The 17,875-nt window shown below is 39.5% G+C and overlaps 1 long non-coding RNA gene across 2 annotated transcripts in view; it reads left to right on the plus strand.

Moving 5' to 3' along the window:
- The window catches only part of LOC132028364 (uncharacterized), a 66,730-nt gene that overhangs the window by 16,691 nt on the left and 32,164 nt on the right, over positions 1 to 17,875 (plus strand). The window contains exon 2 of one of the 2 annotated variants that reach the window (XR_009407411.1): positions 12,797 to 12,883. The exons of the other annotated variant lie outside the window; for it this stretch is intronic. This is a non-coding gene — a long non-coding RNA (uncharacterized LOC132028364). The remainder of the gene's footprint in view (positions 1 to 12,796; positions 12,884 to 17,875) is intronic. 2 annotated transcript variants of the gene reach the window in all.

Consider the following 17,875-nt stretch of genomic DNA (forward strand, 5'->3'; position numbering starts at 1 on the left):
TGGTTCAGTTGGTTAAGCATCCAACTCTTGATATTGGCTCAGGTCATGATCTCAGGGTTGTGGGATAGAGACCTGCTTCAGGCCCTATGCTCAGTGGGGAGTCTGCTTGAGATTCTCTCTCCCCCTACCCCTCCCCTCACCCTACTATCTCTCTATCTAAAATAAATAAATGAACCTTAAAAACAAACACACTGAGGCTCTCATTTTGACAGCCTGCAAAGAGCTGGATTCTCCCAATAACCGCATGAATTTGATTGCAGATCCTTCCCCAGTTGAAACTTCAACAATACTGCAACCCTAGCCAACACCTTGATTGCAGCTTTGTGAGACCCTGAAGCAGAGGGCCTGCTTAAGCCACTCTAAATTCTTAGCTACAGAAACTTTGAGATAACATGTTACATTACTTTAAAGTAAAAGTTTGTGGTAATATTGTGACCCAGCAATAGATAACAATACACCTGCCATATGGGTATCTCATTAATCAGCATCATTCAATGAAAAGACCATTCTTTGCAGTGTCATCTTTGGCAGAAATCAGACACTGTGTTTTTTATAATAATGAGAAGTAAAAACCACTAAATTTCCAATAGGGTTTTTTTTTAAATTAACATATAATGTATTATTAACCCCAGGGTATAGGTCTGTGAATCGCCAGGTTTATATTTCACAGCACTCACCATAGCACATACCTTCCCCAATGTCCATAACCCAACTACCCTCTCCATACACCCCTCCCCCCAGCAACCCTCGTTTGTTTTGTGAGATTAAGAGTCTCTTATGGTTTATCTCCCTCCCAATTCCATCTTGTTTCATTTATTCCTTTCCTACCCCCAAAAAACCCCATGGTGCCTCTCAACTTCCACATATCAGGGAGATCATATGATAATCGTCTTTCTCTGATTGACTTATTTTGCATAACATAATACCCTCTAGTTCCATCCATGTCATTGCAAATGGAAGATTTCATTTTTTTGACGGCTGCATAGTATTCCATTGTGTATATATACCACTTTTCTTTATACATTCATCTATGGATGGACATCTAGGTTCTTTCCATAGTTTGGCTATTGTGGACATTGCTGCTATAAACATTCGGGTGCACGTGCCCCTTCGGATCACTAAATTTGTATCTTTAGGGTAAATACCCAGTAGTACCATTGCTGGGTTGTAGGGTAGCTCTATATTCAACTTTTTGAGGAACCTAAATGCTGTTCTTCAGAGTTGTTGCACTAGCTTGAATTCCCACCAACAGTGTAGGAGGGTTCCCCTTTCTCCACATCCTCGCCAACATCTGTCATTTCCTGACTTGTTAATTTTAGCCATTCTGGCTGGTGTGAGGTGGTATCTCATTGTGGTTTTGATTTGTATATCCCTGATGCCAAGTGACATGGAGCACTTTTGCATGTTTCTGTTGGCCATCTGGATGTCTTCTTTGCAGAAATGTCTGTTCATGTCCTCTGCCCATTTCTTGATTAGATTATTTATTCTTTGGGTGTTGACTTTGATAAGTTCTTTATAGATTTTGGATACTGACCCCTTATCTGATATATCGTTGGCAAATATCTTCTCCCATTCTGTCAGTTGTCTTTTGGTTTTGTTAACTGTTACCTTTGCTGTGCAAAAGCTTTTGATCTTGATGAAATCCCAATAGTTCATTTTTGCCCTTGCTTCCCTTGCCTTTGGCGATGTTCCTAGGAAGAAGTTGCTGCAGCTGAAGTCAAAGAGGTTGCTGCCTGTGTTCTCCTCAAGGATTTTGATGGATTCCTTTCTCACATTGAAGTCCTTCATCTATTTTGAGTCTATTTTCTCGTGTGGTGTAAGGAAATGGTCCAGTTTCATTTTTCTGCATGTGGCTTCCAATTTTCCCAACACCATTGTTGAAGAGACTGTCTTTTTTCCACTGGACATTCTTTCCTGCTTTGTCAAAGATTAGTTGACCATAGAGTTGAGGGTCTATTTCTGGGCTCTCTATTCTGTTCCACTGATCTAGGTGTCTGTTTTTGTGCCAGTACTCTCTTGATGATGACAGCTTTGTAATAGAGCTTGAAGTCTGGAATTGTGATGCCACAAACTTTGGCTTTCTTTTTCAATATTCCTCTGGCTATTCGAGGTCTTTCCTGGTTCCATATAAATTTTAGGATTATTTGTTCCATTTCTTTGAAAAAAAAATGGGTGGGATTTTGATAGGGATTGCATTAAACGTGTAGATTGCTTTAGGTAGCATTGACATTTTCACAATATTTGTTCTTCCAATCCATGAGCATGGAACATTTTTCCATTTCTTTGTGTCTTCCTCAATCTCTTTCATGAGTACTTTATAGTTTTCTGAGTATAGATTCTTGCCTCTTTGGTTAGGTTTATTCTTAGGTATCTTATGGTTTTGGGTGTAGTTGTAAATGGGGTTGACTCCTTAATCTCTCATTCTTCTGTCCTGTTATTGGTGTATAGAAATGCAACTGACTTCTGTGCATTGATTTTATATCCTCACACTTTGCTGAATTCCTGTACAAGTTCTAGCAGGTTTGGAGTGGAGTCTTTTGGGTTTTCCACATATAGTACCATATCATCTGCAAAGAATGATAGTTTGACTTCTTCTTTGCCAATTTAGTTGCCTTTAATTTCTTTTTGTTGTCTGATTGCTGAGGCTAGGACTTCTAGTACTATGTTGAATAGCAGTGGTGAGAATGGACATCCCTGCCGTGTTCCTGACCTTAGCGGAAAAGCTCTCAGTTTTTCTCCATTGAGAATGATATTTGCTATGGGTTTTTCATAGATGGCTTTGATGATATTGAGGTATGTATCCTCTATCCCTACACTTTGAAGAGTTTTGATCAAGAAAGGATGCTGTACTTTGTCAAATGCTTTTTCAGCATCAATTGAGAGGATCATATGGTTCTTGTTCTTTCTTTTATTAGTGTATTGTATCACATTGATTGATTTGCAGATGTTGAACCAAACTTGTAGCCCTAGAATAAATCCCACTTGGTTGTGGTGAATAATCCTTTTAATGTACTGTTGGATCCTATTGGCTAGTATTTGGTGAGAATTTTCGCATCTGTGTTCATCAAGGATATTGGTCTGTAATTCTCTTTTTTGATGGAATCTTTGTCTGGTTTTGGGATCCAGGTAATGCTGGCCTCATAAAATGAGTTTGGAACTTTTCCTTTCATTTCTACTTTTTGGAGCAGTTTCAGGAGACTAGGAATTAGTTCTTCTTTAAATGTTTGGTAGAATTCCCCTGGGAAGCTGTCTGGCCCTGGACTCTTGTTTGTTGGGAGATTTTTGATGACTGCTTCAATCTCCTTACTGGTTATGGGTATGTTCAGGTTTTCTCTTTCTTCCTGGTTCAGTTGCAGTAGTTCTCTAGGAATGCATCCATTTCTTCCAGATTGTCAAATTTGCTGGCGTATAGTTGCTCATAATATGTTCTTATAATTGTTTGTATTTCTTTGGTGTTGATTGTGATCTCTCCTCTTTCATTCATGATTTTATTTATTGGGGTCCTTTCTCTTTTCTTTTTGATAAGTCTGCCGAGGGGTTTATCAATCTTATTAATTCTTTCAAAGAATCAGCTCCTTATTTCATTGATTTGTTCTACTGTTTTTTTGGTTTCTATTTCATTGATTTCTGCTCTGATCTTTATAATTTCTCTTCTCCTGCTGGGTTTAGGTTTTCTTTGTTGTTCTTTCTCCAGGTCGTTTAGGTGTAGGGTTAGGTTGTGTATTTGAGACCTTTCTTGTTTCTTGAGAAAGGCTTGTATCACTATATATTTTCCTCTCAGGACTGTCTTTGCTGTGTCCCAAAGATTTTGAAGTGTTGTGTTTTTATTTTCATTTGTTTCCATGAATTTTTTCAATTCTTCTTTAATTTTCTGGTTGGCCCTTTCATTCTTTAGTAGGATGCTCTTTAGCCTCCATGTATTTGGGTTCTTCCCAAATTTCCTCTTGTGATTGAGTTCTAGCTTCAGAGCGTTGTGGTCTAAAAATATGTAAGGAATGATCACAATCTCTTGGTACCATTTGAGACTTGCTTTGTGACCCAGGATGTGATCTATTCTGGAGAATGTTCCATGTGCACTCAAGAATATGTATTCTGTTGCTTTGGGATGGAATGTTCTGAACATATCTGTGATGTCCATCTGGTCCAGTATGTCATTTAAGGCCTTTATTTCTTTGTTGATCTTTTGCTTGGATGATCTGTCCATTTCAGTGAAGGGTGTGTTAAAGCCCCCTACTATTATTGTATTATTGTTCGATGTGTTTCTTTGATTTTGTTATTAATTGGCTTATATATTTGGCTTCTCCCACATAACGGGCATAGATATTTAAAATGTTAGATCTTCTTGTTGGGTAGACCCTTTGAGTATGATATAGTGTCCTTCCTCATCTCTTATTATAGTCTTTGGCTTAAAATATAATTGATCTGATATAAGGATTGCCACACCCAGCTTTCTTGTGATGTCCATTAGCATGGTAAATTGTTTTTCAAACCCCTCACTTTAAATCTGGAGGTGTCTTTGGGTCTAAAATGAGTTTCCTGTAGATAGCATATTGATGGGTTTGGGTTTTTTTTTAATCCATTCTGATACCCTGTGTCTTTTGATTGGGGCATTGAGCCCATTTACATTCCAGGTAGCTATTGAGAGATATGAATTTAGTGCCATTGTATTGCCTGTGAGGTGACTGTTACTGTGTATTGTCTCTGTTCCTTTCTGGTCCACTACTTTTATGCTCTCTCTTTGCTTAGAGGACACCTTTCAATATTTCCTGTAGAGCTGGTTTGGTGTTTACAAATTCTTTTAGATTTTTTTGTTTATTTGTTTGTTTTTTGTCCTGGAAGCTTTTTAATCTCTCCTTCTATTTTCAATGATAGTCTAGCTGGATATAGTATTCTTGGCTGCATGTTTTTCTCATTTAGTGCTCTGAATATATCATGCCAGTTCTTTCTGACCTGCCAGGTCTCTGTGGATAAGTCTGCTGCCAATCTAATATTTTTACCATTGTATGTTATAGACTTCTTGTCCTGGGCTGCTTTCAGGATTTTCTCTTTGTCACTGAGACTTGTTAAGTTTTACTATTAGATGACAGGGTTTAGACCTAGTCTTATCAATTTTGAGGGGAATTCTCTGCACTTCCTGGATTTTGATGCTTATTCCCTTTGCCATATTAGGGAAGTTCTCTACAATAATTCTCTTTAATATACCTTCTGCTCCCCTCTCTCTTTCTTCTTCTTCTTCTGGAATCCCAATTATTCCAATGTTGTTTCGTCTTATGGTATCACTTATATCTCGAATTCTCCCCTCATGGCCCAGTAGTTGTTGTCTCTCTTTTGCTCAGCTTCTTTATTCTCTGTCATTTGGTCTTCTATATCACTAAATCTCTCTTCTGCCTCATTTATTCTAGCAGTAAGGGCCTCCATTTTTTATTGCATCTCATTAATAGCTTTTTTTATTTCAACTTGGTTAGATTTTACCTCTTTTATTTCTCCAGAAAGGGTTTTTATTTCTCCAGACAGGGTTTCTTTAATATCTTCCATGCTTTTTTTGAGCCCAGCTAGCACCTTGAGAATCGTCATTCTGAACTCTAGGTATGACATATTACCAATGTCCATATTGATTTTGTCTCTAGCCTTTGATACTGCCTCTTATTCTTTTTTTTTTTTTTTTTTTTTTTTTTTTTTGTGGTGAGTTTTACCACCTTATCATTTTATCCAGATAAGAATATATGAAGGAGAGGATGAAATACTAAAAGTGTGGAAAAGTCCTCAGAAAAATATGAGTTAACAAAATCAGAAGAGACCCCAAATTGTGGAGGGGGGGAATAAAAGGGGTAAAAAGAAGTTCAAAAAAAATTTTTAATTTAAAAAAAAAAAGAAAGAAAGAAAATATAGATATTGGCCTGGTGAACAGAACAGAGCCACCCACTCAATTTGGGGAGTACTTTGGTCTCTAGAAGAAACTACCTCCCAAAATTTTAAGGAAAGAAACACACACATATGCACATGCACATGCACACACACACAAAAATAAGTGTAACACAATGAAGGGATGGAATATGACTGTAAAGATGAAAATTTTTAAAAAATTCTAAAAAAGGAGTTGATAAGTTGGTTGGGAAAAGAAAGAAAAAGAAAGTGGAGAGAATTTGTTCAGGCTAGAGACTAAGCCCTGTGCTAGATTTAGGGTATATTTTGATCTATTAGAAGAAGTTGTATCCCAACATTTTTTAGAAGAAAAGATCCTATGTGTACACAAAAAGTAAAGTTAGATACAATGAGGGATAAAATATGACTATAATAATGAAGGTTCAAAAAAAATTTTTATGAAAGGTATTGTTAAGATAAACTAGTTAAAAAACGTTAAAGGAGGAAAGAGTAAAAGTTAAAAACAAATTAGAATAAGAAAAAAAATAAAAATAAAATAATTAATTAACTTTGACAACCCAAAGAATCATGGAGAGAAAGACATGAATTCCATGCTTTGCTTTCTCTGGAATCTCTGGAATTCTGCTGTTCTCCTTGATAAGTGAGTTTGGTCTGGGCGGTATTTCTTGCTGATCTTCTGGGGGAGGGGCCTGTTGCAGTGATTTTCAAGTGTCTTTGCCAGAGACGAAATTACACTGCCCTTGCCAGGGCCCAAGCTAAGTAACCTGCTCAGGTTCACTCTTGGGAGCTTTTATTCACTGGATGCTTTCTGTAGAGCTCTGGAGGATGGGAATGAAAATGGCAGCCTCCCAATTTCTGGCCCAGAGGAGCCGAGAACTCAGGGTCCCACTCCTCAGTGTGCCCTTAAAGAAAAGCGCTCAATCACTCCCATCTCCCTGGCCTCCAGCTACACGCCGAGCTCACCCAGTCTGCAACCCAGCGTCTCTGTCTCTGGCACACAGCCTCACCTGAAGTCCCCATCCCCAGCAGATCACTGCCACTTTTCCAGGGAGCTGTCCCTGGAGCTGCCACTTGCGGAGTCCCTGCTCAAAGAGCAGTGGTCTGACTGTGCCACAGATCATGTTTAAGGTAACCCCAAGCTGAGAGCTCACTCCTCAGCTCCATCTCTGTAGCTGGCATCCCTGCTCTAATACCTGTAAGCTCTGCAATACTCAGACACCCCTGATCCTTTGGTGACCCTGCAGGACCCAAGACCATGCTGTCCCTGTGAGGGCTCCAGCCCCACTTAGCCTTGGAGCAATGTCCATCAGTGCAGCAGACTTTTAAAAGGTCCAATTTTGTGCTCTTTTACTCCGCCACTTGCTGGGAGCCAGCCCCTCCCCCTGCAGTCTATCTTCCTGTCGCTTCAGATTCACTTCTACGCGGGTCCAACCTTTCAGAAAGTGGTCAATTTTCTGTTTCTAGAATGGCTGCTCTTCTTCTCTTCAATCTCCTGTTGGATTCATAGGTGTTTGGAATGGTTTGATAAGCTATTTAGCTGATCTCCTACTACCTGATGTCATCTCAGCCTGCTACTCCTCCGCCATCTTGACTCCTCCCCCTCCAATAGAGTTTTGATGAATTGCCCATGACACCTTTTCTACTTGACTAAGAATAATTGATGGCCAAGAAAAATCATGAGGAAAAACAGCTAATTAGATGGGAGAGTGTTCACAGTGTATCACATAAGTGAAAAAAATGGAGTTATAAAGTCATATGTTCAATTATATTGTACTTATGCAAAATGTGAGTTTTGTGTGTATCTGAATTATAAAAAGATTGTTAAAATGTCTTTGGGAAGGGCCTCTGGGTGGCTCAGTCAGTTACACATCCGACTCTCGGATGATCTCAGGGTCGTGGATCGAGGCCCACATTGAGCTCCACACTTGGTGCAGAGTCGATTCAAATTCTTTCTCCCGGGGCTCCTGGGTGGCTCAGTGGGTTAAAACCTCTGACTTTGGCTCAGGTCATGATCCCAGAGTCCTGGGATCGAGCCCCGCATCGGGCTCTCTTCTCGGCAGGGAGCCTGCTTCCTCCTCTCTCTAAGCCTGCCTCTCTGCCTACTTGTGATCTCTGTCTGTCAAATAAATAAATAAACAAAATCTTAAAAAAAAAAATTCTTTCTCCTTTCCTTCCCCATCTGCCCCTTCTCTTTCTCTTTCTGTCTGTCTAAAATAAATAAATAAATAAATAAATAAATAATCTTTTAAAGAATGTCTTTGGGAGAGAGGGGATTACAGGTGTTTAACAATGTTTTTGTGTGTTTTAAAATTTTTCTATAGCAAATTATCCCTCACTTTTCTACAAAGAGAATATGTTACTTTTACACACACACAAAGCCATACACACATATTTTTTAAATCAAAGAACAGTCTCTGCTTGAGGGAATTTACAGTACAGTAGGAGATATGTTATAGACAAATAAGGGTGTTATTAAGTTAGACGTTGTATATTCATGACCATTTGGGGACCCAACTTGAACTGTCTTAACACAAAAGGCTCACAGACTGTGACTGGCCTTGCTTGGATTGTATGCCATCCTTGAACCAATTGCAATATCCAGAACATGGGGTTCCAGGTCTGGATCATGAGACCACCTGATAAGCCCTGCCTACCATCAGCACCTTATTGAGTGTGGTGGGTGCCTTAACCAGAATATATAAGGAGATGTGACAGTGAAAGACCAAACAAGAAGCAAAGGCACAGAAGAAGTGACACTTAACCTGAGTGTTCAAAGGTGAGGAGGTATTTCCAGGCAGCTGGGATCAGAAGGGCATTTGAGAAGGATGAAGGTGAACAGTATGAATAGTGGTAAAGAGAGAGAGAGAGGGAAACAAGATCCTCTTGGCCAAGATGTTGAGCCTTCATCCTGAGGGTAATACAGAGTCTCAAAAGGATTGAAGGCTAAGACACATGTGTTTGATAACCTTTGTTTTACCCTGCAAGGTACAATGCCTGATGTGTATTATTACAAGTAAGAATAGTAATATTTTCTGTCTCCTGCATGAGACTCCATGAACTCTCCAGTGACTGTGAGGAGGGTAGTTAGAGGAATCTTTGACAATACCCTTCACTAAACCAGTGTGTTTCTGTGTTTTTAACCATGATCCTCAGTAAGAAATACCTTTTATATCACAATTCAACTGAATTTCACTGAATCGTTTAAACAAACAAACAAACAAAAACTCTGCCCTGGACTACCTACTCCATAATGGCAGTGACCATGACTGTATGACTCTTTTGATTATCACTATACCTTCTATGTCTGGCACAATGTTTGTCCCATGGTGGGCCCATAATATTACTATTATTACCAAGTATGTTTTCACTGAATGAATGCATGGGTGGATTGATAAATGATTCAGAATGCCTTGCTAACTACAAAGAGTTATATAGGTGCCAATAATTGGTCTTAGCAACAAACTCAGAGCTATGTTTATGAAACTGTATGGTAGACAAATCACCAGAGCAGACAGTGGGAGGGGATGCTGAGCGCAGGGCAGAGTTGGAATTTAATGCTAACAAGGGGTGGTGCCCCATGTACCACATTGGAGTGATTCATATTACTTCCTGGGCCACAGTCCTTGTCCATAACCCTGCTTCTTCTTTTACAGACTGAGTCATTTTATGGTATACGGGGACCATGAGTCAGAGAATGGAGATGAGACAGTTTCTTTTGCTGGCCCAAAGATTCCATCTCAGAGACTGCAACAAATGCACAAATTAATATTTTTCTCTGAATACGGATCTGGGTTTAAAAAGCCATTGTTGTACATATCTTGAAAGTGCATTTGGCTCAAGAGGGTCACCAGGGACCACTTAAGCCTGTCATTTCCTCCCTGCCTTGAAGGTTATTGATCAGTATCAGTAGCAAAGCCCTTCCCATGCATTCTCTGTAATCAAGTTCTTTACACAGAAAGCCAACTCAAGGAAATGACTTGAAAAGAAGCAGTTTGCCCAAAGATTAGCAGTGCTAACTGGGGCTGAGCAATGACTTCCTCCCAGTGTCAATATTCCGTCAGGTTTGAGGATTAAGATCCCATTTGAAGAAGGGCTTATCAGAAGAAATAATGATTTTCTGTCTTTTAAAGAGCTAGAAACCTTCATGATAGACAAAGTCATCATTAAAGATCCTTAGTTCAGGACTGCACTAACAACTTAATAGTTACAGATGACTGGGAAGGGGTTGGGGAGAATTTCCAATACCAATCACAGGGAGCCTTTTTCATCCAACAAGCAAGTCAAGAGCTGAAACCATGTTCTTAAAGAGGCCTTGAGCTTCAAGATTAAGGGACTTTGGGAATCAGCAGATCTTTGTAGGGTTTGTCTTTCCCCTGTCTGTGTCTTCTAAGTAATCACTTTGGTCAAGTTAAAGAACACACCTTCCCTGAGACTCAAATTCCTCAGCTATAAAATTTCAAAAGTTTTTGAGGATTAGGAAAAAAACAAGTATAGAAAAGCATCTAGTACTGTACTTAGCATGTAATTGTTAAACATAGTTCTCATGGTGGTGATGACGGTAATGGTGATGGTGGTGATGATGGTAATTCTTCTTATTATTATTATCATTTTATTTTAAAGTAATGTTAAGAAATAGAATATCAAGTTAATATTCAGAATTCAGTTGGGAAGGTGAGTTGGATTTCCAAATAAACATAGTGCCAAGCAGTATTTGAGAATAGCCATTTCTATCTTCCTGTCTTTACACAAGCTGTTTCATCTACTGGAAAAGACTTCTCACACCAGGTTCTATTCAAACAGAGCCAGACTTCATTTCACATGCTTTTATATAGAATAAAAGAGAGGGCTGTCCTTGGTCACTCAATTCAAGCAAGCTGTTCTCCAAGCTCCCCTGTTTCTCTTACCCTTCACTTGTGTGATTGTCCCCTTATAGCCTTTCAGTTAACACTGCCTCTACTTGAACTAACTTGAGTGAGTTTCTGTTTTTGCATCCAAAGAGCTTTGATTAGGATACCACCAATGAGTGTGGTTTTAAACGTTTTAGGGTGAGGGTGTTGGGAACAGGAAGACTGAAGCAAGCCAAATAGAAGGTGGGATGTGGAAGTCATGGGTTGATCATCAAAGGTCTTTAGAACTCATGAGATCTCTGTGGAGGGAAAGAGAGATGATAGAAAAAACTAGAAACATGACTGACTTGAAGAAGAGCTTAGATAAATTTTTGTCCCACTAAGTGAAATCACAGTATCTAGTGTGTATAGCCAGCACAATCTAGGCACTGGGGAGAATACAAAGAAGAATAAACACAACCTCTGCCCTTCAGGAAGCCACAGTTCTACCTACAATTTCTACTGAGTACAGATGAAGTGTAAAGATGACTCACCAGCAGTTTTCTTAGGAGTCTTAAAGACTGATATGGAGGAAAAGTGGGCTTTATAAATGGAAAATAGCTTTGTAAATATAATGGATGTTAGTATTCAGACCAGGAATAATAACAGTTCAGTTATGATCTACTGTACCAAACACAATTACAAATCTTTTATATATATCATTTGAAGGAAAATAAAGTGCCCCGATTTATCCCATTTTACAGATAAAGAAATGGACCCTCAGAGAGATTAAGTCTTTGTCCAAGGTCATAGCCAGAGAGTAGCAGGACTGGAAGTCAACTCACATTTATGTAACAACTGGATATCTGTATGAAAAAAAAAAAAAAGGAATTTTGGCTTTTACCTCACATTATATACAAATATTGCTTCAAAATAAATCATAGAGCTAAAACTACAAACTTCTAGAAGAAATCATAGGAGAAAATATTCACAACCTTGAGGTAAGCAAAGATTTCATGGACAAGACACAAAAGTTTAATAAAAGGAAAAACTAATTAGACTTCCCCAAATAAAACACCACTGCACTTTGAGAGACACTACTAAGAAACTGAAGTGGCAAGCCACAATACGGGGAGAAAATATTTGCAACACAAATATCAGATAAAAGACTTTTAACCAGAATATAAAAAGAACTCTGAAAAAAAAAAAAAAAGAACTCTGGAAAGTCAATAAAGAGAGGTAGTTCAATTAAAGAAAAATGGACAGAAGATTTTAACAAACCCTTCAAAAAAAGTGACGTATGAATAGCCAGTAAGCACATGAAGAGATATTCAACATGATTAGTTAGAAGGGAAATGAAAATTAAAAGCACTATGAGATGCTATTTGATACCACTGAGAGTGACTAAACTTGAAGGGATAGCCAAAACCAAATATTGGTGAGGGTGCGAAGCAACTGGAACTTTCAGTTACTCCACTTTGGAAAACTATTTGGCAGGTTTTTACTAAGTTAAACACACACTTATTTTATGACCCAGCAATTCCACTCCAAGATATTTGCCCAAGAGAAATGAATGCATATATCCACAAAAAGATTTTTACATGAATACATATAACAACTTCATTCATGATAATCAAAAGAAGCAAACTCAAATGGCTAGACAGATTGTGATATATCCATGCAATAGTATATTATCCACAATGCAAAAGAACTGTTGATACATGCAATAACACTGATGAATCTCAAAAATTTTAGTCTAGTGAAGGAAGTCATGACCAAGATAGTACATACTTTATGATCCAATTTATGTGAAATTTTGGAAATGGCAAAACTAAGTTGCAGTGATAGAAAGTAGATCAGTGGTGGCCTAGAGTGGAGTCTGGGGGGAGAGGATTGGCTGGAAGGAGCAGATAAGAATTTTTTTGAGGTGATGGGGTGGTGGTGGTTGTATGGGTGCCCACATTCATCAGAGTTTATCTAGTGTATGTGCACTTAAAATGAGTACCTATTATTATATGTAAATTATATCTCCAAAAATAGTTTTTTCAAAAGGAGAGAACCTTGAAACATGGAAAATTGTTCCACAGGTGCTGTGGCAGGGAGAGGGCCTCACCCAGCAGACATGTAGAAGATGTTGAAGCAGACGACAGCTGGAAACCTTCAGAGAACATTTGGTTTGTAAAATCACTTTCTGCTTTGCCAAGACCTTTCGTTCTCTAAGAGGTGACAATCCCTTCTCAGGTTCTATCAGACACCAGGTGCTGGCCTTACAAGAACAGCACTGTCCAGAGGACAACAAAAGGGAGAAAGGGGCCCAGTGTTCTTACTCAGCTCCCTGGAATCCAAGAAGATAACCTGATTTATTCTGAGTTCTCTGTGAAAATCCTCATGCCTCTCTCCTCCTCTTACCTCACATCCCCTCTCACTTCCTTAGAAGCCCCTCTCTGGCTCTCACTCACAAGATCCCTGAAGCAGCACAGAGACTGTACATAGCCACCAACTCCCAAGCCCTTTGCTTTCTCCAGAGAAACCACAGGAAACACTGCATGGAATAAATCCCTCCAGTCACAATTATTCAGACATTCTTATAAGTACTGTTCTTTTAAAAAGCTGGAAAGTTGGGTTGAGGAGTTTGGGGTTATTATTAGCACCAAACACTATAAAAAGGAAATGCCACTGATAAACTTGGGTAGCTATATTTTTATATGGGATAATTCAAGTTAACTTCTTTGAGTTCCCAGTCATAAGAAATCCTTAATAAAAATACTACCTCAGGTCATACCCTCAAACCCAGCTTAAACATTGCTGAAATCCACAGGGGCTATTCCAGTCAGGGCTGACTAGGAGAACTAAGATTGTGTTTTTAGCCTATTTTTATGGCTGTTCCCTTCTGAGTTGCTCAGGTCTGTCCTACCAAAGGAAAATAATCCATCAGTCCACATACAAATATTTACTTGTAGTGACTATGTGGAGACAGCATGGCAAAGGGGTTGGTGTGCAGGTCAGACTTAACCAAGCTTGGTTCCATGAAGCATCAGGCAAGTTACTCAACCCTTTTGAACTTTCCCTACAAGATGGGTTGCTGTCAACCCTTTGAGTTAATGCCTGACACCTGACACTTGGTAAATTTTCAGTAAATGTTAATTCATTATTATGTGTTCAGTCATGTCTCTTACCCTAGGAACTGCAAAGATGTGATTTTACCTTTGGAAATTCTACACTCTCTCTTGACACACAAAGCATACCAACAGGAGAATAAAAGAGCAACAGAAATAATGAGATCTTGTGTGGGTAAAGTTGTTAAAAAACGTACTTCAGAGACCCTGCTAGCCTCCCACTTCCATCTCTATTGGAGAGCAATTTGTCAATGTGCGTCAAGAGCCTTTAAAATATGTTTGCCCTAAAGAAAACAAGCCTGTGAGCAAAAATTTATAGTGGATATTAGAGTAGCAAAAAACTTGTAATAGTCTAAGTGTCTAACAACGAAATTTCCATGAATATTTAGACATTACAATTGAACATTTACTCAAACCAGGTCATAAAACAATATGTACACGATGGGTCCAATCAAGGGTATAAACTGAAGCATTGCTTTCATTAAGAATTTCTTGTGACCAGGAGCTCTAAAAAGAAAAGTTGATTTACTCCCATATAAAAGTATAGATATGTGGATAAATGTATACATACATGTAGGAAAGGTCTATAGACCATGGCTTGACACAGTAATTTCATGTGTGGGTGCTGCTTTTGAGTGGGTTTTTTGTTTTGTTTATTTGTATTTCTATAGAGATACATTGCTTTTATATTAGGAAAAAAAGTCCTCGAAATTTAGATAAACAGTTCAATGAATCTAGGAAAACAGAAAAAAATACAACACAATAGGTAAATAAGCAGTGGCCTATATTTTGCTTGACGTTTCTAAGAATTCTACGCCCTTTATTTAGCTTTCCACAAATAACACCGATTCACTGTGTGACTGGGCAGACTTTTCCCCTCTCTGGCCCTCAGTTTTCCATGTGTAAAATGCATAAGTTGGACTAGATTGGGGATGGCAAATGAGTTTACCTTGAGTGTCTGCGCTGTATCATTGCTAGAGACTGCCTGGACCACCTCTGTGATGAGAATGAATGTTTGAAAGTGGCTAGAGCTCTGTGACTAACAATGTGTGTCATGGATGTAAGCATGTGGAATGACACAGGAGGACCATGCAGTTCCTATATGTAGACTAGATAACTTTAAGGTTTCTTGAAACATTATGAGCCTGGGGCATCTTCCAGCAAAAATATTAATCTGAATTTGAAAAGTCACAGGGGTTGGGGGAACCTAATTCCAAATCACTTTCCATCTTATTTTATGGGAGCCAACACATAATTTGGGGTTTATTGAAGAAGAAAATAGTCATGGCCTTTGTGTCTCCATCATATTTGCCTCCACCACCTCCCATCCCCAGAACAAGGAATAAATGTGCAGCTGTTGTTTCAACTTCTTCAATCTGAAAGAATTTGAAAACCACAGCTGTTAGAGGCATAAACCTGACTCTAAATCTGTTCTTGGTCCATGTCTCATGTTTCATGGAATTCTCTAAAAGCCACACCTCTGGGAGTCGAGTCAAGGAAGGCCACTTCTGTCCATCACTACACTCCCAGGATCAGAAGTGCTAAGTGCTCATTCCCAAGGGGACTTTCCTGTATGAAGTAGCGCCTGTTCCTGTCCAGAGTCAGTGGAACCAAGCTCCTGAGAGGGGTATTGATGTTCCTAAGGTCATATGATGAGTTCAACTACCACCCAGCTTTTCCCATTTGCAAGCAGACATGGATAATTGGGCAAACATCAGCATCTGGCTGCCAGCAGATTGGCTATTTGGAGGAGGGGCAGGCTGGAGGGTTTTACTGCATCTCAACTTAACCACACTAATCTACCCTAGCTTTCACAGAGAACAGCAGGCTATATTCAGGGATCTCGGCAACAGCTGTGCCTTCCAAACCAAGATGCTGTTCAGAAAGATGATCCAAATGCAGGCTATGTGTTTCAGCAGGAGGTGGTGGGACTTTCCTGCTCAAATGGCCCTTTGTGTGCTTCAGGAAGATGGGGCATTAACCTCACACGTGGCTAACCCAAGATGGATGACTTGGCATTCTCAATTTACATTTGGCTGGTGGTCAGAACTGAACTGTCAAAATGCCTGGGTATCTGAGCACACAGTGCCTGACTTGTTCAGACTTGTTTCTGATGAAGTGGGTGGATCCTGGGGCTTTTGCTCTAGCCAGATTTGATAAGCTAAACAAGGCTGGACTGTTACAAAGGCTGGCTCTAGTGTTCCTTCCCCTCAGGGCAGCAGAAATCAGTATTCTGAATCGGTGGCCTCTATTATCAACTTCATTTATCTTCAGCATCTTTATCTATTTCTGGGTCTTCCCTGACATTTACCCACTTGTTGCAAGTGTGGTTCTGCCCAAGACTGGGGTATTGGGAGCACAGGGCCTGTGCTCACGTTGCTTCTACTTAGCTCTGTAAAGTCACCTGCTGGGTCTTCTTGACTTTGTAGTCAGACACTTTGCAAGTACATAGTGCTTCTGGATTCATCAGTGCTCTGAATTGCCTTCTCAGGGCAAGGGGAGTCAGAAGCTGGCCTGCTGTACCCCTACTTGTCATGGGCCTGCACCATTATATGACAAAGTTCAACACTTCCAGTATGGAGCTAGGAGGGTTTTCTCTGCCTCCCTTCTCGTTCAAACTAGAATAGAGATAGAGCTACTAAAGATTCCAGAATTATTCAAACATCTTGATTCCCAACAAAAGTTGTGAAGGAAACTCAGGCCAGCCTCGTACACTGACTCCTTGAGTACGACAAGGGTATCACATGGGAGGAGCTAAGTACAAGTCTCACAAGAAGTTGTAAACCCAGAATCAAGGCATTATAGTCCTAACAAGGGATCCAAGGAAATGATCCCAGACAGTCTCCTCTGGCCTGGCAGCCCTTTACTCCACATGGGTGCTGAGACCAATGTGTGGGCAGCTCCCCCATGAAGAAGGGGTGCCTAGGGTGAGGGTAGAGGGTGGCTGCATCTGCCATGATGGACCCCAGATTGATAGGCAGGCTTTGCACTAGTCACTGGTTTAGGCCACGGTAAAGCAAAGTAAGAGCAACCTCACTAGAGTGAGATGTACTCCCACTTAGCCTTGAACCCAGCCAGCCTTTATGCCGTGGCCTAGTTTGGAGTTATCAAGAGAACCTCTTAGAAAGTTTAACTCCTTGGAACCTTCTCAAAGGTCATATATTTTGAGCGCTGGCTCTGCGTTTATTTATAGGAATCTAGTCTAAAGAAAGGAATTTGTTTTGGCCAAAAGGCTGTGGTATCAGTGCTGGTAATCATGATACATGTAAGGAACAATTTAAATTCCAATAGTAAGTGATTGGTTAAAGAAATTATAGTCTATCTATATGAGTCAACCATTACAAGTTGTGTTCTAGACTAGTACCTCCTGGTGTAAATACAACCCACCACCTAAGAAATATTCTGATCAAAACTCTGGATCTAACTACTAATTGTTAGAAAATTTAGGGCACAAAGGAACATGTTAAATGACATCAAGAGGATACAATCAGCAAAATTCAGAATGTAAGCACTCTACAAAACAAACCTAGCTTCTTCTTTAACAAACAAAACAAAACAAAACAAAATGACATTAGGCATACATAAAGAAAAAGAGATTTAGGAAATATCTGAAACAAATGCAGTAAGTAGACCTTGCATAAATCCTGTTTGAAACATGTAATTTTTTTTAAAGTCATTTATGAGACAATTGGGGAAGTTGAACACTGGATATTTGATGGTACATATGAATGATTGCAGTTAGTTAAAAGAGCTCTAATCTTGGAGCACGTGGGTGGCACAGTTGGTTGAGCATCCAACTCTTGGTTTTGGCTCAGGTTGTGAACTCAGGGTTCTGAAATTGAGCCCCATATCAGGTTCTGAGCTCAGAACTTGGATTCTCTCTCTCTAGGTTCCTCCCACTTGTGATCTTTTTCTCAAATAAATAAATCTTTTTCTTTTTTTAAAAGAGACCTATCTATGAAAAACTCACAATGAATATTATTATCAATGGGAACCTTCCCTTTGAGATCAGGACCAGGACAACGATGTCCACTCTCGCCACTGTCGTTC

The sequence above is a fragment of the Mustela nigripes genome, chromosome 12 (genome assembly GCF_022355385.1).
Source record: "Mustela nigripes isolate SB6536 chromosome 12, MUSNIG.SB6536, whole genome shotgun sequence".
Lineage (NCBI taxonomy): Eukaryota > Metazoa > Chordata > Mammalia > Carnivora > Mustelidae > Mustela > Mustela nigripes.